The sequence below is a fragment of the Protopterus annectens genome, chromosome 3.part1, assembly GCF_019279795.1.
Source record: "Protopterus annectens isolate FY-2018-M chromosome 3.part1, PAN1.0, whole genome shotgun sequence".
In the NCBI taxonomy this organism is placed as follows: domain Eukaryota; kingdom Metazoa; phylum Chordata; order Ceratodontiformes; family Protopteridae; genus Protopterus; species Protopterus annectens.
In genome coordinates, this window is record NC_056732.1 from 1,471,417,536 (window position 1) to 1,471,440,627 (window position 23,092).

Consider the following 23,092-nt stretch of genomic DNA (forward strand, 5'->3'; position numbering starts at 1 on the left):
TCATAGCTATCCTTACTTCCTCCTTGCTAATCCATTGTACTTCATGATTCACTATCCCCACATCATCCAACCTTCTCTCCCTCTCATTCTCTTCATTCATCAACCCCTCAAAGTACTCTTTCCATCTGCTCAACACACTCTCCTCACTTGTGAGTATGTTTCCCTCATTATCCTTTATCACCTTTACCCGCTGCACATCTTTCCTAGCTCGGTCCCTCTGTCTAGCCAATTGGTATAGGTCCTTTTCTCCCTCGCTAGTGTCCAACCTTTCATACAACTCTTCATATACCTTATCCTTAGCCTTCACCACCTCTCTCTTTGTCATGCACCTCATCTCCTTATACTCCTGTCTACTTTCTTCATCTCTCTGACAATCCCACTTCTTCTTTGCCAACCTCTTTCTCTATATACTCTCCTGTACTTCCTCATTCCACCACCATGTCTCCTTGTCATCCTTCCTTTGTCCAGATGTCATACCAAGCACCTTTCTAGCCATCTCCCTTATTAGCTCTGCTGTAGTTACCCAGCTATTTGATAACTCTTCACTACCACCCAGTGCCTGTCTTAACTCTTCCCTGAACTCCACCTCACAATTACCCTTTTTCAATTTCCACCATTTGATTCTTGGTGTTGCCCTCACACTCCTCCTCCTCTTCTTGATCACCAACGTCATCCTACAAACCACCATCCTATGCTGCCTAACTACACTTTCCCCGGTCACCACTTTACAGTCTCCAATCTCCTTCAAACTGGCCCACCTACAGAAGATATAATCCACCTGTGTACATCTTCCTCCACTCTTGTATGTCACCCTATTCTCCTCCCTCTTGTTAAAATACGTATTCACCACAGCCATGTCCATCCTTTTCACAAAATCCACTACCATCTGACCTTCTGCATTCCTTTGTTTAAGCCATACCTACCCATCACTTCCTCATCCCCTCTGTTCCCTTCACCAACATGCCCATTGAAAATCTGCTCCAATCACCACTCTCTCACCCTTGGGTACAGTCATCACCACTTCATCCAACTCACTCCAAAATTTTTCTTTCTCATCCATCGCACACCCAACTTGTGGAGCATATGCACTAACAACATTCATCATTACACCATCAATTTCCATGTTCATAAACATCACTCTATCCAACACTCTTTTCACCTCCAAAACACTCTTAGCATACTGTTCCTTCAGGATAACTCCTACGCCATTTCTCCTCCCATCCACACCATGATAAAACAATTTGACCCCACCTCCGATACACCTAGCCTTACTCCCCTTCCACTGCCTTCACCTTATGTAGGTCCCTGGCTGCTGTCCGCTCTTGCCCTGGTGTGCTAGCTCTATACCTAGCTCAATTCTGTTCTGATTCCTGCCCTAGCCACAACCCATCTGGTGTCACAAGAACCCATCCAAACTCCGGTGACTGCATCTGCTTGCCTCCTTTTTGTACCCTCTATCAAGAAAAGAAGAAATACCTAGCTCAGATGCCCTACGCTGACCGCCTTAAAAAACTCCAGCTATACTCTGTCGCATATCGTCTACTCAGAGGTGATCTCTGCTTAACATACAAGGCCATGTCAAACCCAGAGCTGTTGGACATGCTACACTTAAAGAAATCCCAATCCCTCAGAGCTACACGCTCTAGGGATCTAAACCTTGTCATTACAATAAACAAAACATGCTGGAGGGATAGGTTCCTGACCCAGAGACTCCCCAGATTCTGGAATAGATTGCCCATACATGTCAAGCAGAGTGCCTCTTTGGTCCTCTTCAAGAGGAACCTTGACGATTGGATGGGAGAAAGGAAATTCACCCCAGGGATCACGTCAGTCGCCCTGCTAGACAGGGGTCCAGGAAAGTAAATAATGTGGGAAGAAATAGCCAGGGAATTGTTATGGCTAGGCTTGTATAGGCCCTAGGGCTGATAGCCTAGTACCAACCTATGAACCTATGAACCTCAACTCTGCTCTGATTCCTGCCCTAGCCACAACCCATCTGGTGTCACAAGAACCCATCCAAACTCCGGTGACTGCATCTGCTTGCCTCCTTATTGTACCCTCTATCAAGAAAAGAAGAAATACCTAGCCCAACTCTGCTCTGATTCCTGCCCTAGCCACAACCCATCTGGTGTCACAAGAACCCATCCAAACTCCGGTGACTGCATCTGCTTGCCTCCTTTTTGTACCCTCTATCAAGAAAAGAAGAAATACCTAGCTCAACTCTGCTCTGATTCCTGCCCTAGCCACAACCCATCTGGTGTCACAAGAACCCGTCCAAACTCCGGTGACTGCATCTGCTTGCCTCCTTTTTGTACCCTCTATCAAGAAAGGAAGAAAGCCTGAAACCTGTGCTAACCATGTTCTTTTCCTTTTTACTTGCCTCCCTTCTCCCCAAAGTACCTAGCTCAACTCTGCTCTGATTCCTGCCCTAGCCACAACCCATCTGGTGTCACAAGAACCCGTCCAAACTCCGGTGACTGCATCTGCTTGCCTCCTTTTTGTACCCTCTATCAAGAAAAGAAGAAATACCTAGCTCAACTCTGCTCTGATTCCTGCCCTAGCCACAACCCACCTGGTGTCACAAGAACCCATCCAAACTCTGGTGACTGCATCTGCTTGCCTCCTTTTTGTACCCTCTATCAAGAAAAGAAGAAATACCTAGCTCAACTCTGCTCTGATTCCTGCCCTAGCCACAACCCATCTGGTGTCACAAGAACCCATCCAAACTCCGGTGACTGCATCTGCTTGCCTCCTTTTTGTACCCTCTATCAAGAAAAGAAGAAAGCCTGATACCTGTGCTAACCATGTTCTTTTCCTTTTTACTTGCCTCCCTTCTCCCCAAAGTACCTAGCTCAACTCTGCTCTGATTCCTGCCCTAGCCACAACCCATCTGGTGTCACAAGAACCCGTCCAAACTCCGGTGACTGCATCTGCTTGCCTCCTTTTTGTACCCTCTATCAAGAAAAGAAGAAAGTAGGTTATGGGCATAGTCCCGCTGGTACACTAGGCCTCTGTTTTGGATATCTACAAGGGTCTTACAGTTTGCCTGAGCTTGAGCCACTAGCAGCCGGTACCTCTCCTTCACTGCCTCTCTTCTACCTTCTCACCTCCGCACCTATAACTATCTTACTCTTATAATTAGGTTTTACTTTATCTCTTCACTAGTTAGCTTCCCCACTCTCCTTCTTCTATACCTGTTTTATCCACTAGGTGGCACCCTCATCCCTTCCTTTTTTCACTGCTGCTCCCTCTTGCTCTAACTGTCCTACGTCTGTAATTTTAGTATTGGTCTTCCTATCCCCCTTCACCCTCACCCTTGCCAGTACTCTCTGTCTGTCTCCCTTTTTTTTTTACCCCCTGAAACTTGCCTAATTATTTTTCTATTCCTTGACCTGCTCCTCCTCTCTTTCACCTTATGCTTAAACACTGATTTAACCCTCCTTCATTTTTGTCATTTCGCTAGTGTACTTGGTCATTCTAGACCTTTTCCTTTTCATGTTATACCTCTCTTACCTATAATCACCTGCATTTCTGATAGTCTCCTTTCCAGTTACTCCTTCAATTGTTTCTACCCTCTCCGTTCACCCTGCGGGCTCACTCCGCTCCCCTACCTTACCCCCAATTCCCACACACCCCCAGGGGTCCTAAACTTGTACCTCCTTAAACACACCCCCTAACTCAACCAACCTATCCCTTAACTCACCCTTCCCGCTTACTTTAACCACACCCCTACCCTCCTATTCCTACTCTCTATAATATACTCCCTAAAATACCTCTATTCTTAACCCTCTACTCTTAATTTAAATATCCTTTTATCCCCTCACTTACATTTGCAGGTTCCTTATTCATTCTCTCCTCCTATCCCACTTCCTCTTCCTTTTGTTTCACTCTAGTTACAACTCTACTTCTCCACAAAGATGGCTCCCTGTACTCTAACCATGCTTACACTTTCAGTTTTACTCTTAACCACCCTCTTCTCAGCCTACCTTCTTACCTCCTTTGAAAATCTGCACTATGTCCAGCTTATACACTCACACAAACAAACTACAACTTGCACATATACACCCCTAACTACACACTCCAATATTACTTCCACTCCTAGCTACCTTCTACCTAAATACCACAGACTCTCCCACATTAATCATGTCCTACCCACCGATAAAAAATTGAAACTTCAAACTTATCTAAGAAACAACTTAATAACAAAACCAAATAACCCCACCTTACAAGATGGAGACATCCACCCCAACCCTAGCCCTACCAACCCTACCTTTCATATAACTAACCCTAAACTCAATAATTCCCTCCTAATAGGACATCTGAACATTCAAAGCATCAATAATAAAGTATCTCACCTTCATGCCCTCCTAGATATCCATTCCTTTGATATTCTCTGCCTCACTGAGACTTGGCTAAAACCTGATACAAAAGACAATGAGATTACTCCCCAAGGCTATAATATAGTGAGACTTGACCGATCAAAACGTAAAGGCGGTGGAGTAGCAATTCCTTTTAAGAATGAACTTAATATCTCCACCCTTCCAGCTTATCCAACCCAGGATAGCAAAGTAGAAGTCCTCATAACTAAATTCCAATTTAACACCAAGAAATCCCTTTACATTATCTGTATTTACTTACCACCAGGTAATAATATACCCACTTTAGAAGCCTTTCTCAGCTGGGTATCTCGACTTACGACCAAGAAACAATAATCCTAGGTGATTTCAACATAGACTGGAAAAGTATCAATGCTGAAAATCCTACCTCTCATATCAACCTCCATGGTTTCACCCAAACCATCACCTCAACAACAAGAATTAATAAACCTAATAAAAAAGAGAGTATCTTAGATTGGATACTCATAAACAAAGTTAAACAAACTTACAAAGTAGGAACCCTGCCAGATGATGTCAGTGATCACTCTTTGACTTATATTACAAGAGAAAAGAAAGATTTTCCTAACCTCCCCACTATTAGAATAATACACTCTACCAAACATTTTAACATAGACTTATTTCAAGCTGAACTCAGAGAATGCAACTGGAACCCCTTAAAATCCCTTCCTCTTGAAAATGCAGTAATATACTTTAATATAACTTTCTTATCCATTCTTGACAAACATGCTCCCAAATGTACCATCAGAATGAAGTCCAACATAGCCCCATGGCTCTCTAATGAAACTAAAAATCTAATTCTACTTAGAAACAAAGTCTGGGCCAAATGGAGATGCCATAGAAATAGCTCTGATCTTCTTCATTTCTGCCAGCTTAGAAATGCTACTAAAGAAGCAATAATTACTGACAAAAAAAACTACTATTGTAACCTTCAACAAACTCATCAAAATAATCCAAAAAGGTTCTGGTCTTATATCAATAGACTGCTTTCCCCAGGTAACTCTAAAACTCCCACCCCTCTTGATGCTGATCCAGATACCCCCCACCTAACTGCAAATACCTTCAACTCTTTCTTCACTGACACTATACAATCTCTAGCTAGACAACTAAACACTGATAACTCCAACCTTCCAATCAACTTAGCACACTCCTCCCATAACTTTAATCTACAACCCATCTCTACCTCTCTCATCTATAGACTTATTCATAAACTGAAGCCTTGTACCCCATCTGCTGACAAGCTTCCTTCTCTTTATCTCCAAAAAGCAGCCAAGGTAATCGCGTACCCTATATCTATACTTATAAATAGGACAATCCAAAAAGGAACCATCCCAGACATCTGGAAAATCTCCCACATTATCCCTTTACATAAAGGTGGGAACTCTATCGATTACTCTAACTATAGACCAATTGCTCTCCTATCACCCTTAGCAAAAATTATGGAGAAATGCATTCACCAACAACTTTTACAGTATCTCTCTTTCCACAACATAATAGCAAGCTGTCAGCATGGCTTTAGGCCTTATCATAGTACTACCACCGCCCTCCTATCCTTTACAGACATTATCAATAGAAACCGCAACAACAACCTTCTCTCTTCTGCACTCTTCATCAACCTCTCTAAAGCTTTTGACATGGTTAACCATTCCATCCTAATTAACATTCTTGAATCTCTCTCCTTTGATAACCTAGCCATTAATTGGTTCAGATCTTACCTCAGCAATAGGCAACAGGCAGTTCTCTGGGAAAATCAAATTTCTTCCTTGTTACCTGTCACCATCGGTGTCCCTCAGGGCTCCATTCTTGGACCACTTCTTTTCTCTTTATCCATTAATGATCTCCATTTAGCAATTCCTCAAGCGACCTGCATTCAATATGCAGATGACTCCACCCTTATTTGCTCAGCTTCCTCTCCAACTGAACTTTCTTCCCTTACTCAAAACATCTTCAACATGGTAGAAACGTGGTTTACCAAACGTTACCTCCTACTTAATGCCAAAAAAACTAAACTCCTTCTCTTTACTCCCACTACTAGGACCTCCCCCTTAGACTTCACAATCTCTTCAAATAATGCCACTGTCATCTCACCTGACTCTACTACCAAACTGTTAGGAATAACCATTGACAATAATCTCTCTTTTGATCAACATATTAACAACACCATTAAAATAGTCAACAGAAAAATAGGATCCTTATATAGAATTAAGTCTTTCTTAACCACATCAGCTAGAGCCAAGATCGCTCATTCCCATCTAATCTCAACTCTTCTGTATGCCTCACCTGTTTTTACTAACCTTAAGAAAACTAACCTTAACAAACTTGCAACTTGCTACAATAATATTGCCAGATTTGCTACTGGAAATCCCTTCAGAACTCACCACTGTTCTAACCTGATGCAACTAGACTGGCTGGAATTTCAAAACCATCTGTTAATCCCCCAACTCACTATTGCCCACAAAATACTGTACCAACCCAATAATACCCCTATACTCTCAAAACTTTTAATCCCATATAATAATCTCAACTCCCTTCGCTCTTCTAGTAAACTCATTGCCAGCTTAACAAAGTCTAACAACACAGCTGGTGACTCTCTATTTACTAATACAGCAGGAAGGAGCTGGAATCTGCTACCTAGTGATATAACACTAACTATATCATTGCCACTCTTCAAACAAAAGCTCAAAAATTACCTCCAAAATCACTGGCTATGTCCTTGTAGTAAACCTGACTAATCAACACCTATACCCTGTTTTTCTCCACTTCTACCTTCTTCCTAATATTTAATAATTAGTCGTGTAACTAAGACTATCACTAAACCACACTATATTCAATTTATTGCTTAAATCCCTCAAGTCTGATGTAAATTATTGTACTTAACTCTTACTAGAGTGCATCTATTCACCTCTATAAGAAAGATTATGTTCTATATTAACTTTCTGAAGTGTCTTTGATCTCTGAAATGTTATACTGTATCATATGGTTTTTAATCCTTTTTTACCATGTAATGATATATATATTTTTTTGTATACATTTTTGTTTTTGTTTTTTTGTTTGTATTTGTGTGGAGCTTTTCTCCCCGGGCATCTACTGAAAATGGATATATATCCAGCTAGACTAGCCCGGTCAACAAATGTAAAATAAATAAATAAAATCTGGTCTCTTGCACACACAATATACCAACCTTCCTTCTGTCCATCATATCGGCTAGCTCTCTCCCTATACCAGTCATACTGCTAACATTCAAAGTTCAGACCCTCACTACCACAGTCCTAGCCTTTCTCCTCTCTTCCTGCCTTTGGCCATGCCTTCTGCCTCTTCTCCTCCTTCGGCCAACCGGCCAAAAGTAGCCCAATTTCCACCAGAACCCTGTTGGCTAACAGTACTGGTGGCGGTCGTTGTTAACCCAGGCCTCGACTGATCTGGTATGTAAATATTTACTGGTGTCCGCATGAATCATTTGGCTAAGTTTTATGCCAGATGCCCTTCCTGACAAAACCCTCCCCATTTATCCGGGCTTGGGACCGGCACAGAGAAATGCACTGGCTTGTGCATCCCCAGTGGCTGGGCATATAGGTTTACTATTATAATGTTGAAAATGACTTATCTGACATTCAGAAATTTGAAACTGCAGTATTCAAAACAAATGTGGTTGACGTTAATCTGGTCAATTGTTTGAATGGGCGAGTGTATATGTATTTTCACATTTAAATCATTCGACTACATCATTCTTACAATTATAATACATTAAAATGCGGGTGGTATGAATGCGTGAGTTGGTTGATGATACTACTTTTTTGTGGATCGTGTACTACTGTATGAGACCATATTTTGGAAATGATTTACACTGCTTTTAAATAAAAAGGCATGGTGAATCAATGTCTCAAGTAAGTAAATATTAATGTGGCTGGGTATAGGTTCTACATCTGTTGTAAAGACTGTAATCGGTAATGTTTTCAATGTTGTGTTTAGGTGCTTCTGAGTATTATGAGTCGCGCTAATGTGTGTGATACTGCTCCTGGTACAATTGGATCTGTGTATGAAACAGTCTTGACATAGAAAGGGAAACACATGTTATGTGTAGATGGGTACCAGTATTATCTGGAGAAATGCAATGATACTAAGAGATATTGGTACTGTACTAGGAAGGTTACAGATGAATACAAGGGATGGTGTGTCAATGAGATAGTTGGTGAAGGAGAGAGACTTTTGAAAACTATTGCTCATTTTAATGGTCCAAATGGCATTAAATATGAAGAGACAAAAGTATGTAATAAGACAAAAAGAAGAGCAGAAATGACTCAGGAAGACCCTTGCAAAATTGTATCTGAAGTTTTAACATGTACTTCAACAGATACATAGCCGGCTTTAGGCACCAGCGAACGCTGCGGTCGCTGGGGGCCCCCAGTTCCTGGGGGGTCACCAACCACAACAGGTTGCCTTACCCTGATATTTTGCAACAGGTCTGTCAAACCAACAAAAGCTAGTACAACAGTCTTCTGTACTTAATAAACCAGTGGGGTAATAAATCATAATTTATATCTCCTTTAAAATTCAAAGAGATCTCTGGTTATAGTAACAGTGTTTTATCAAGCAACAGGCTTCACAATTCCATTAAATATTTTACCACTGATATAGCACCCCTGGCTTAGTTAAACTCTGCTAGTGAACATTCAGCCCACTAAAATTAACAACATAGCCAGCCTTAGGTACTTGCAATACCCATGGCTGCAAGGGGACCCCCTTAGTCATCCTTGACTGCATGTGGGGACCCCACAAAAGCTGCTACTGGTTGGGGAAAAATGAGGAGAAAAATGTATTAATTTCCTGATTATGCTCTTTAACCTGAACAGGTCTGTGATACGACCCTGTTAGGATAATGCTGATAATGAACATAAGCAAGGTAAACACTAGAGAGATCAGCAGCCCAGAGTGACTGTTCTCTGTGCAAACCTTGGATTTTAAGAAAAGCTGATGCTTCTGATCTTCAGGGATGGTTTTCTTTTTTCAGGGAGTTTTATAAACAGTCAGAACACCAGCTACTGCAACTTTCAACTTCTTTGCAGAAGAATTCATTGCAATACTTATAATAGCAGAACAAAGGCTCAAAATAATGAACATGTTCCAAATATTACACTAATTCAATTAAAATGTTAATAGTATAACACCGTTTTTCATCAGCTTTCATTTTTTGGTCAAAGAAGTATAAAACTCTGATGTCTGGAATTATTGACTGTAATCCTGGATGATTTATAAGCAAATCAAACGTTTTACAAAAGATAGAGCAAAACTATGAGAAAAATCAGGGAAGGTAAATAAAAGTGATTTACCCCTGCTGCTGTTTGGCAACTGCTAAACAGCAGTCACTGATCTGTTGTGACAATACTAGTGTTGCACAGTGTATTTCTGTTTGTTGAAGTAAGTACAAAACTAGTATTACTATGCATGTGTGTGTGTGTGTGTGTGTGTGTGTGTGTGTGTGTGTGTGTGTGTGTGTGTGTGTGTGTGTGGGTGTGTGTGTGTGTGTAAAATATCAGTGATTTTTATCTGTGCACACACTCAGTAATGCCAGGACACAGACATTCTTCTTCTTCTGAGTATCAGTTAAAAATGTAGCTAAAGAGTAATTATATTTCAAAAGTATTGAATAAAATATATCACAGAACATTCAGACACTTAGATCTTCTAAAATTGGAGCCCCCACTCCCCAGACTGCATAAATGGAAACATGGGGCTCTCTTAATCATCCATTGACTGTGTGGGGGCCCCACAAATGCTGTTGCTGGTTGTGGAAAATGAGGAGGAAAAATGCATTAATTTTCTGATTATGCTCTTTAACCTGTGTGTGTGTGTGTGTGGGGGGGTATTTTGTGGATATTACTTCTTTAATTGCCAACACAGTCAAAACCTTACAGGTGTGCACATGAGATTATTATACCTCATGTTTGGGCTGAGGACAGTGTGTTCATTGTTTTCTTTTGCTTTTCTGACAGACCTCAGAGGTGTACAAAGAAGGTTACTATAGTGTGTGCAGGGGCACTGTACTGTCTAGGGGCAACAGTTGTTATTTTTTTCACTTTCCTCACAATTACACTTCAGGCATGTATGCAGGTAGCTACCTTTGACAGTTTAGGTTGAGGAATGAGGAGGCATGCTTGTATATGTATGTCAGCATTCACTTGAAATACATGACTGTAGAAATTTGAACTTCTGCTTTCATCCCAGTCTAACACCAGAAGAATGCATAGGCAGTCTTTTTTGGGGGATTAGGGAGGAAGGTAGTTCCAAGATAGGACCTGTATATCCAGATAACAATTGGCTTGTTAGTTTATTGTGAGTCACTATTTTGTCATCTTTGAACATTAAGCCTTTGGTACAACCAGGATTAAAAAGTTGGGAAAATGCTCTAAATGTATTTCAGAACATGCATAACCCAGTGCTTCTGGAGACTCTGAGTTATTTCCTAAATGGTTATTACTGTGCTTACTTGGTCAGGAAAGGTGTGTTGAAAGGATGCAAGGCAAATCAAACCTGAACAGCAACACAATTTCTTTCCAATTCCAAGCCATCACTGGATGAAAAGGTTGTGTAAAAAGAATAAAAAAACTTTAAAATGCACTTCAGAGCATATAGGAATATATGGCTTCTTGAAAAAGCTGGAGTAAAACACAATTTGAGAAAAGGAAGAAAAAATTAATGTGCATATCAGAGGAAGAGTGGAGGGTATAGTGTGTGTGTGTGTGTGTGTGTTGGGTAGCTGAAACATTAGGCCTAGGACACCATTTCACCTAAGTTCAGACCTGTACATAGAGTTCCTGCAATGTATCATTGGTGCAACTAAATTCCAGTGTCTGTAACTGTCCCTTTCTGAGATGGGCTAACATAGTGTGGTACACAGGCCTGTTGTAATTAAGAGCAGTGTAGCTACAGGTCAGTCAGTTTACAGCATGAACTAAAAGGTTGCTTAGGAGAGGTATCAGCAATAGGGTGATACATAGACTGGAAGTACCGAGGGGCCCCCCAGCTTCACATCTGCTGGGGACCCCCAAAATGTTAACACCAGCCCTGACAGATATTATGACTTGTTTGCCTAATACTGATGCTTTGAAACAAGCTGTACGTAGAATACATAGAAAGGGTAGGACAGTTAATCCAACAGATTTACTTGCTTTGAGAGATATAACACCTGAGATGTTACCGATTAAAGCTGGTACATTTATAATCCACCACAGTAATCATGCACACTTGAGTCCAAATGGAGTTATTATAACAATGGAATCAAATCTTCACATAATGTGTGCCTCTGAATTCATATTAGTGATTGAATCTTTCCCATTGAGCACTAGAAATTGCAAGCAGGTTTATAGCATACAATGTAGCTTGCACGACGGTGCGCAAGGGGAAGTTATACCCATTGCCTATGGTATATTGTCAGCAAAAACAGAGGATACCTACGATCAGTTTTAGGAGTATTACAAGGGCTTTTAGCTAGTATTATTATTTATTGATGTATTAGAGACTATATTACAGGTTTGATTTCCTGCTCTGCTTCTGGCTTTAGTGGATATTGTGGAACTCTGGGGAGAGGTTTTGATGGATTTAATTTTATTTTTACTGTTTTTTTTCTGATTTCAGTATACCGACTTTATTTGCATGCTTAGCCCACAAGTTGGCAGGCACCTGCTGTAGTAACTTTTAATTGGCTATATGCTTCCAGCAGGCTGTTTCTCAGCTTCTGCTAAAACTGCCAGTACTTCCCCCTCTGATTCTGTTGGAACATTTAGATACACCCCTTCTCGGGTACAGTAAATAGTACAACCCAGCTTACATAACAAATCTCTTCCTAGTAGGTTTACTGGTGCAGTAGTACTCAGAAGTAAAGAATGCTTTTCTTCAATCGGACCTTAAAGAAATGGGGATGGGTTCTGAAACAGGATACGTAACAGTAGCATTTGTTACACCAATTGCCTTTACTTTGTTTTTATACTGGTATTTAACTGTCTGAGGTAACTTTTAATACAGACCTAGTATTGCCAGTTTTACCAAGAATAGAGTTGGCTTTGCATTTATTTCTACTTTAACATAGGGTCCTTTTTGATTTAGTGGCAGCAAAGGGGTTAAGATTTATTTTTGTTTTATTACCCTGCCATAGTCAGTATGGTGATTTGCAGCACTTAGTATGGACTTTAAGTCTTTTCCTGCCAGTCTATAAGCACTTGTTTCATTTGATTTTTTTTTTACAGGGTTTGCAAACCCTGCACAAAGGCAGCTGCAATAGCTGGTTTAGCTTGCTCATTTGTATCTGGCATTTCTAAATGTTTAGCAAACACTGCTTTAAGATGACTCAAATAATCTGCAGGGGCTTTCTCTTTATTTTGCCTACATGCCTGACACACTTTTGTAATTTACCAGTGCTATCCTTTTATTTATTAGTGCATTTTCTGTGGGAATAAAATTTATTTTAGCATTTCCAAGTAACTGTGTTCTTATTTTATTGGAGTAACTTTCCGAAGCATTTGGTTTAAATCTGTCAAAGTAGGGTTGTAATAGTTTTTTTTTCCCAATTCCTCCTTAAACCTTTATGGGCTTTTTTTCTTCTTCTTTCAGTTAGAAAACATTTAGACATAGTATGCAAATCAGCATTAGCCCCCCCCCATTTTTTAAAGGTGCCAAAAAAATCTTTTTGCAGAGGCAATAGCCTCTTGTCCTACCCTATCATGTGAGCGCTTGTGATGAGCCACACGAGTGTCAGACACTAGTGCTCCTGTTGGAAAGGTCATGTGAGTGCATGTGAAGAGCTACAGGAGTGTCAAACACTAGTGCTCCTGTTGGAAAGGTCATGTGAGTGCTTGTGATGAGCTACAGGAGTGTCAAACACTAGTGCTCCTGTTGGAAAGGTCATGTGAGCACTTGTGATGAGCTACAGGTGTGTCAAACACTAGTGCTCCTGTTGGAAAGGTAGAAGCTTGTTGAGAATGATAGGAAGAAGGAAGGAAAAAAAAACATTTTAACTGCAGATTCTAAAGATGAGAGCTAACAGCAGAACTAAGTTGAGCTGTAACAGTACCATGTTGACCTTATGTTAAAAAAAATGCAGAGTTCTGAGAAACAGCAGAATCTTGTACAGTAGCCATCCGTACCGGTGCATATGGGGGTGGGGTGCAGTAGCTGCTGGAGGATTATTATCCTCTTTAGACGTTTCTGCTTTTTGGCCATTTTCAGTTTGTTCCAAACCTGCTAAGACATGATAAAGGGATCCCTTTTTACTGGTCTGTACTGCCTTTTTAACCTCTCTTACTTGTTGAAACAATTTCTTATTAACATCCTGCAACCCTCTTAATGCTGACTCCTTTTTCCTTTTAATTGCTTTACTGTACCAAGAATAAAATGCTGTAATTTGTTCCCTACTTACTTTGTTTTGCTTTTTTTTTTCCAAAATGCCTTTCAATGTCAGCAATTTAGTTTTATCATAAGTTCCATTTAATGGAAATACCCCACCAGCACAATTCTTAGTAAGCTGAAACCAGTCATACAGATATTTACAACTTTCCTTTCTATAATTAAAATACATAAAATATGCAGGTGTTCCTTTTTAGGGATTTGATCTTGCTTGCTTATCTTTTCTCTCATTTTTCTTATTTTATAAATCAGTAATAATAAAAATATTAGGCTTACCTTACAACTCCTGGATTCTGGCAATTCCAAAGACAGAAAATAACTGTAGTAATCCACACATCATACAGGGAGGGAAGGGTAGGAAGTATGTCACCATGCAGTAACAGAGGAGAGGTTTTGATCAGCCTTTACCCACAGCACCCCCTTGCTTTCGTCCCTGCACAAGCTCAAAAGTTATATCTCCAGCATTGAGGTCAGGATAATGGGCCAGATAGGTACTGTGTCCAGAACTGACCACTCTTTTGGACCCTCTGAGGGTACTTTCACACAATCACACTGTTAAGTCCCAATGTGCTTTTTGGGCTCAGGAATTTATTTTAACAACGCATACCTCTACGTCCTATCATGCGGTAGGCTCATAAATTTGTTTTAACAGTATATAGTCTATGTCCCAATCATGCTATGTGCTTATGAACATGTTGTATAGTCTATGTCCCAATTATGCAGTGAGCTCATGAACTTGTTTTAACTTTATTTTTAGCTTTTAACTTTTTCTTTTCTTTCTCTCATACATTCATACATTGACAGAATAAAAATATCTCTCATACTTCTTACCTTTCAATCCTGAGGGTATCGCCCTTGATACAAGGCGCATGCTTATGTTAATTTGTCCTTTACTGTATGTGCACATACATTTACTATACTCAATTACTGTGGGGTCCTCCCACTATTTCTTATATATCTTACAACCACTCAGTCAAACAAAAACACAGTCATGCACTTATACAACAAACACAGTTATGCATTTATTCTACAAACACAGTCATGCACGTATACTACATTTTGCTAAAATTGTCTGAAAGAGAGAAAGAAAAAAAAACACAAACAACCCTTTCCCCTTACAAAAGAATTTCCCTGCCAAGGCTAGTATGTTTGCACACCCTGAAAGATGCACATCTGAGTCTCTGACTATTCCATACAAAGCAGTGTGGAATTCACAGAAAATCTGTGATGGGCCCTATTCCAGAACTGCCCTGCAGCAATGCCAAAGTTCAGATCTGAGTCACGGCATCAAATTATTAAAGTCATAAATAAATAACATTAAGAATTTACCTTATATGCCTCTAGTCAGGAACAACACTTCAGGATGTGCAAACAGATTTTATTTTTTACAGTGCTGGGAAACAGTCTTCATAGCAGATGTCAAAATAGTCTCTCTGAACAGAGACAAACCACATTTTTATACATTTTTCTTATCAAACCTAGTCATGCACTTTCATTACATTACAATGACTGTGTCCTATAGAAAACTTTGCAAATGTTCTCATCCCTCATGACTTTTGCTTTAGACTTCACGTGAACACCTTTCTATACATGATTCACCTGCTTCCAAGAGGTCTTGTTTCTGGCCTTGAATGTTTCAAACCTACCCTAGCAACAACGCACTCCTAGCCTGGAGGAGTCAGGCTAACAAATTCATTTTTGTAATAACTACATGCCTCACTTCATGCAACACATACTATTCTCTCTTATTACATACTAAAAGAATGCAATTTAAAATGAACAGTAATACTGTAGCTTATGAAGCTGTATTTTTCCCAGCTCTGCATACGAATTATATTTGCTTTTTAACAATCATATTATAGCATCATTAATAAGCTAAAATTAATATACATTTTAACAAGCTGGTCTTGTCCCATAACAGTGTGTATGAGCTATAGTTTCCTTGGTTATTTTAGTTAGGAAAGATTTGTTCCTATATACAACCCCTAGTTTTTTGTGGACTTTTGTTATGGTATGGGCAATGCGAATGTCAAATCTCAAGTTACAGTCAATATCAATGCCTAGTAGCTTAGTGTGGGTAGTTGGTGAGATAATGGTGTTATTTTTGGATACTATGTTGAATGGTTGAGATGGTGGTGTGAATTTAGTGAGGTTGAAAAGAATGAGTTTAGTTTTACTGGGGTTTAGAATTAGCTGATTGACAGAGAACCAGGATTCTACAGATAGAAAGGGTACCTGAGTGAGTGTGTGAAGTTCCTGAATGGTTTGGGCTATACAGATCAGTGTGGAATCATCTGCATATTGTATGACTGTAGTATGAGGTGTAGAGGTGTGAAGGTTATTGGTAATAATAGAGAAAAGTAAAGGCCCAAGGATGGTGCCTTGAAGAATGCCTAATGATACTGGGAGTAGAGGTGAAATGTCAGAGTGCCACTGTACTGCCTGTTGTCTCCCAGCTAGATAACTTTGAAACCAAGTAATAGTGGATGCAGAGAGATTCAGTGTAGAAATGACATTGATAAGCTTATTATGTGCCACTGTATCAAATGCCTTGTAGAGATCTAGAAGAAGAGCTGATACAAATTTATTATTGTTTCTATATTTGTTTACTGTATCTGTGAATAACAGGAAGGCAGTAGTGGTGCTATGTGAGGGGAGGAACCCATGTTGAGTGTTATTAAGAAGTTTATGGGTGTTAAGGTGATCCTTGATTTGTCTATGGATGCACCTTTAAAAAATTTTGGATAGTGGAGAGAGGATTGCAATGGGGTGATAATTTGATATTTCTTTTGATGTCTTCCCTTTGTGGAGAGGGATTATGTAAGAAATTTTCCAGATATCTGGGACTTGAAATTCAGATATGGATCAGTTTATAAGAATTATTACAGGATAGGCTATAGCTTCTGCAGCTATTTTCAGAAATTCAACTGGTAGCTCATCTGCTGCCAGAATAGTAGGTCTTAATTTTTTAATAGCTTTTTTATTAGTGACATAAGTACAGGTTGAAAACAGAAAGAAACTGTTATTATTGTTTGTCTTCCATGTTATAGGATGGGTGTTGGTTAAGACAAGGATGAAAGAAGGATGGGTGTTGGCTAAGGACAGAATTGATTCTGTGAAGTACTTATTAAATTGAGTGGCTATGTTTTCATTACTGTTTATTGTGTTTGGTGGAGGTGTACTAGTTTTACCAGGTGAAAGTACATTGTTGATGGTAGACCAGAAAGTTTGGGGAGTGTTTAGGTATTTGTTCTGTAAGTTATGATAGTAGTTTATTTTATCTAGTTTGACCTGTTTTTTTGGTTTTGTTTCTAAGGTCTAGGTATGTTATTTTGAGAGCCAGAGAGCCTGTTTTATTCCAATTAGTCCAGGTTTTATCTTGTAGCTTCATTAAGGATGTGGTTTCTTTGGTAAGCTAAGATGCATATTCAGATTTGACTCATATTCTTCTGGCAGGGGTGTAGGAGTTATGGATATTTAAGAATACAGAGATGAACTATTGGACAGCATTGTTAAGATGGAGGCTTTTACGTGGTTCCCATGCACAAGTTTTTAAAGTAGAAATAATTTGGTTAGAATTGAAGTTTGCTTTATTTCTTAATATAATTAATTATATTAATGAATCTAATTAATATCAAAAGACACCATTCATTTAAAAAATTCGATCATACAACCTACTTAATATTCAATCCCTCGAAATTTGTTTTTGGTATTACGAATGAAAACAGTACTGAACATCAGTCTTTTGATAGTAAATCTATATATTACTATAGCCATTCTTTCTTTCCATCTGGAAAAGGTAGACTTCCACTTAATGGCTAAAAAATTCAGAGATGGATAGTGGGGAGACATATTATGTGTTATCAAAGGGGCATTACTTGCTCAGTGTTAGATGACTTGTTGATATGGACCACTGGGCAGAGCATATGCATGACAGCAGTAAGCTGGAATACATTACCGTGACAATTGTACTGTTAAAGGATAATTGATATGGCTTGTCAGAGCTGCAGTATAAGTGTCTAAGAGCAGCAAGTTGAAATACATTAATGCGGACATTATTTCCCTCATTTTCATCAGAATTAAACATCAGGGTTATACACAGAAAAAAGGATATCCTTGGTGAACAGGATTTATGTAAAACCAAAGGGCAATTACATAATCACTGAAAGAAGATAACTGATATGTGCTGAAAGGAGAATGTATGCCTACAGGAACAACACACTGCAGTAACTTACTGAGTTGATTATCTGTTTCACTTTCATCACAATTAATATCAGAGACATTATGTTCAAAGAAAGTATTGCATGTAAAAGCAAAACCACTGTAAAGCAATTACTGAGATGACTTTTCAAAGGGTACTTATGCAATAAATGCATTTGAGAGTAACAAAAAGTAATGCACTGCTGCCACCCTTATTTCATTCACTTTCAAAATGGTCAAATATTAAAGGTATACACAGAAAGGGGCTATCTTTCAGGGTCTGGGGGCAGAGTTAACCTATATGTAAAGGTAACTATCACTTTTGACACTTGAAGGCAAGTAGTTATCAGTTTGGCTTGTTGAGCATGCTTTGTGTTTGAGTATGTGATGACAGCACCCTGGCCCAGCAATCAAGGAGCCTCAATCCTCACCACTAACACCAGGGAGGTCATCTCCTAGAAGAGGAAAGGATAACTAATACACGCAGTAAAGTACAATTTCCCTTAAGTGCACACAGAGATCACAGTCATTCTGGGGCTGGTTGTTCCTTTGCTCACCTGGTCCCCAATAAGACTCCCCACTGGCACAGCTATAGGGTCCAGGTCTCAGCCTAGCTGGGCACGCTAAAACCTCCAGTACCCTCTCTGTCCAACCAGTGCTTCATGCCCCTGCCAAGTAGCTGACACACCACACACACACTTTGAGAAGAGGTTATACAACCACACATACCCTCCTGGGAAAAGGCTGGCACAGGTTCTCCAGCTGTGCCCCTATTACCAAGACCATACGGTAGTTATTCCTGCCACCACCCAGCTAATAATTATCAGCTACTAAAAGGCCCTTAAAAGGGTGTCCAGTTATTGCTGTGCAATATTATTATCCAATTGGTAATGTGACTATTCAGTCTAGGCTTAATTTGGAGTGACTTAGACAGCTGTTGTGTCTTTCGGCTTTTCCCAGTTAGGGGTCGCCACAGCGGAACTCTGGTCTGCTAATGATTGGCAGTAGATTTTTACATGTCAAGTTGCCGGCCCTGACGCACAACCTTCAACGAAAGTACGCCCATTCACACATGTCTCCACACAGAAGACGCTCTAGCTGAGAATCGAACAGGACAATGTCTTACTGTGAGGCGACAACGCTACCGCAGCACCACCACCACCACAGTGACTTATGTAGACAGTAAAATCTGTAAATATATAATGTACTTTACAGGTTAAATTATCTCTACATAAACCAGCCACAGGTAAAGGTTTTAATATATTTAATAATAAATGTTTAAAACACAAGACAATATTATTACACCACAGAGATATCTAAGAGTTCAGAGATCACACAGAAACTTAAAACAATACAGTAGAATAGGTCTGATGTCAAAGAAAAACACAATCTAACTTTCTAATCTTTAGCTAATCTTAAGAGAAAACACAGTGCTATAATCTTACTTACATACATAAAGAGCAAGCAGTGCTAGGTTAAATGTCCAAGATCAAAATGCTCCTAGTCTCTCACTGAACAATAGTTTTTAAACACTAACCAACAGCTCTGCTGAGGCCCTCCCAAATTACATCATTTTGACACTTAGGTTTGGAGTTCCCAGGCCACAAACTGCATTATTTAGCAAGCTAACACCTGCTCATGAGACTACAACAATAAAAGGCATTTCACATATACACTCTAGATGAAACCAGAGCAATAAAGCACCTTTCACATGTAAATTCTGGCCCTTAACTTTAACCTTAAAACAATCGGCCTGAAACCTTCATTCAGACTCACTGGAGCCAACTTGTAAACATCAAAGAGATTCATAAGATCTTTTCAGCTTCAAAAGACATATTTGAAATGCTTGGCTTGGTTTTCCTTACAGCAAATGTCAGTGTTGCAACAATTTTGAAGTTCACATTTTACAATGTTTTCTTTCATTTAAAAAACACAAGCCTGTATTTTACATTTATTTATACAATTGATAGAATTATGTATCAAATTCTATTTGACTAGGCTGGCAGCCTTCGCTCATCTTTCTCCAATCTTCAAAGGTGACTTAGGGTGAAAAAATAATCATCAAATGCTTCACTTGTGTACACTTTATGTGACTTTTTTTTATAGTTGGGGAACCTTACCCTGTCTGAAAAAATATTCTTCTGGGACAGAAAGTGTGTTGAAATAGATGAAACTAGTGTTTTCTGTGTTGGAAGTAGAATAAAGAAACAACATATGTTTTGGCTGTCAAATAGTTACCTTATTATTAGAATTGTGCAGCATTCATAATGCAAATATCTTTAGATTCAATTTACAACAGACATGTACATGTAAACTTTCCCTCACAGGGTTGAATACAAAATAAATAAAATCATAAATGTATTTTGCTTTTACAACACAATAACTGAAATCATTATTTATTTATCAGTAAAGGTAATATTCACCTGCATTTAAAATTTTAATACAGAAAAATGAAAAGTACAAGACATTACTGGGCATTGTAACTTGGCACTCAGAAATTCAATGCTCATCGGCCTCATTACCTCTGCAAATAAAACCACAACTTATCACTGAATATTCAGACCTGTTGTAAAAAGGTTTATTAGAACGTTTTGTGATATGTATCCCTGCATTAACAGTCCTACATGGGTATTAGAGTACGCCAAGCTGCATCAGAGTCTTATTCCAGGTGGTGTTATTGTATTTCATAAGTAAGGCCAAATTCAGGGCAGAATATGAAATTGACAACATGGAATAGTTGAAAACAAAACTGCAGCCTTCAGTTTTCTTCACAGTAGCAATTATAAAAGCTACCAAAAATGTTAAACATACTGTGTTGTGACTCTGGGTTGAAAAGATTATGCATGCCTGGATAAAAATATTTTATTCTTTTTTAAATGTTTTGGCATTAAAAATAACAAAAAATTATTTTTGGAATTCAGAACACTGTCACTCTTTGATTTCAGGGTAGAAGCACAATGTATATTTTTATATGCAATTATGCTAGTAACCATTCCAGAATTTTTCAAAAAACTATTGAACTATTTTGGAGACAAGCCATTTATAACTACAGAGAAAAAAATAGACAAATAACTCTTTTCAGACACACACACACGCACACACGCACACACGCACACACACACACACACACACACACACACACACACACACACACACACACACACACACACTTACATTGTGGGTAACCTTACCGACAATTTTTAGCACTAAATAGTCTAAGATGGCTGGTTAATAGATGGCATTAAACAGATGGCAACAGTTCCTCCTACAACTGTCTGTTGGAATTTTCTTCTCTGATGCTTACAAATGCAATAAGGCAAACACTACACATGAAAGAAAATAAACTACATAGCCATTAACTAGAGACTTGTGAGAATCCCTACACCTGCCAAAGGCATTTTACATGGAGAATAAAGAGACACCCTAGATTTTAAGAAACCCTACTCACTATAATGTCTAATTCTAAGACAATGTTCTGTGTGGAGATCAGTCTGAGTATAAACAGGCTTGCATTTTTAACTCTTACACCAGCTCTGGCTTTATCCCTGAAAATAAGTTATGCTCCACAAACCTAGTCTCAGTGATTGATAAGGCCTATGCTGCCTAAGCCTGTTCTGCTCATACCTGCCCACTGTTCTTCATTTTTCAGGTGTCATATCTAAAGAATGGCATTACATTGCCATTTTGGATTGATCCCAGATAGACTTTAAAGGTAATCAAGTGACCGGGCACTCAGTGGCACTCAAACCTGGTTCTAAGGCTGGGACAAGGTTCAGGCAGGATATTCTCAGTTTCAGTGAGGACCGTGGGCTACCACAAGGGAATATTGTGGATCAGTCTTTGTCTCTTACCTCAACCCTAACATGATTTTCAAGGTAGACCCTTGAAAGTAAAAGTACATGCAGACAGCATACATCTAAGGCTCACTGAAAAGTAGAAGCTTATTCACCATGGCAAGGTGACAATGTCTTTAGCTGATCTCCATATATCCAAGCTAATTTTGTGCAGCAGTCACAGTCAGGGGCTTTAAATTAAAACATTATTTCTTAGAAGTAGCAACATTTCTAACAATTCCTGATGGCCTGAACCTGTTTAATAGTGCTCTGCTGTACCATTTTGATTTAAAAACAAAGTGTGTGTCTTATGAAAATGCACTCTCTTTGTTTTTCCATGCTGCAGAAGAAGAATAAATATTAAGCCTATATTTAGATGCATAAATAGGCCTGCATTTTTATCTCTTACACTAGTTCTATAAAGTCTAAATGGGTCCCCTTCCCTGCACCGACACGCCACAAAGCTGACACCGAAAACACCAAGACCAAAAGACCGACGACGCAGATGATGGTGAAATCCCGACAGCCGAAACATCAACATGGGCAACGTGTGAGCGTGACTCGGTAAGTGTGCGATAATGAGGGATTTAGGGTTAGGGAGCGGACAGGTAAGTGTGCGATAGTGAGGGATTTAGGGTTAGGGTGCGGGAAAGGTGAGTGTGTGGTAGTGTCGGACTTAGGGTTAGGGTGCGGGTAAGTGTGTGATAGTGACGGACTGTAGTTTTAGGGGAGGGTTAAGTGAGTTAGGGTATGGGTAGGGTGAGTGTGCGATAGTGACGGACTTTATGTTTAAGGGTGGGTTAAGTGAGTTAGGGTTAGGGTGCAGGTAAGGTAAGTGTGTGATAGTGATGGACTTTAGGTTTAGGGGTGGGTTAAGTGAGTTAGGGTTAGGGTGTGGGTAGGGTGAGTGTGCGGTAGTGTCGGACCTTAGGGTTAGGGTTTGGGTTAAGGTTAGTGCATATATAGTTGTGTGTAATGTATAGTTTACGTTTTGTGTGTCGGTGTTTTGGGTGTCAGTGTTATGGTGTTCGGTTTTGTGAGTTGTCGGTATTGTGTGTTTTCGGTCTTTTGGTCTCTGTGTTTTGGGTGTTGGCTTTGTGGCATGTTGGTGTAGTGAAGGGGACCCGGCTAAATATAGGCTTAATATTCACTGTCTCAGGCAGTTTTCAATGACTTATCATTCCACCTATCTTGTAGTTTTTCATTAAATCAGTCTTAAATGTCTTCATTCCAATGTTACATGTGTTACCACTCCCTATCATTTCTCTT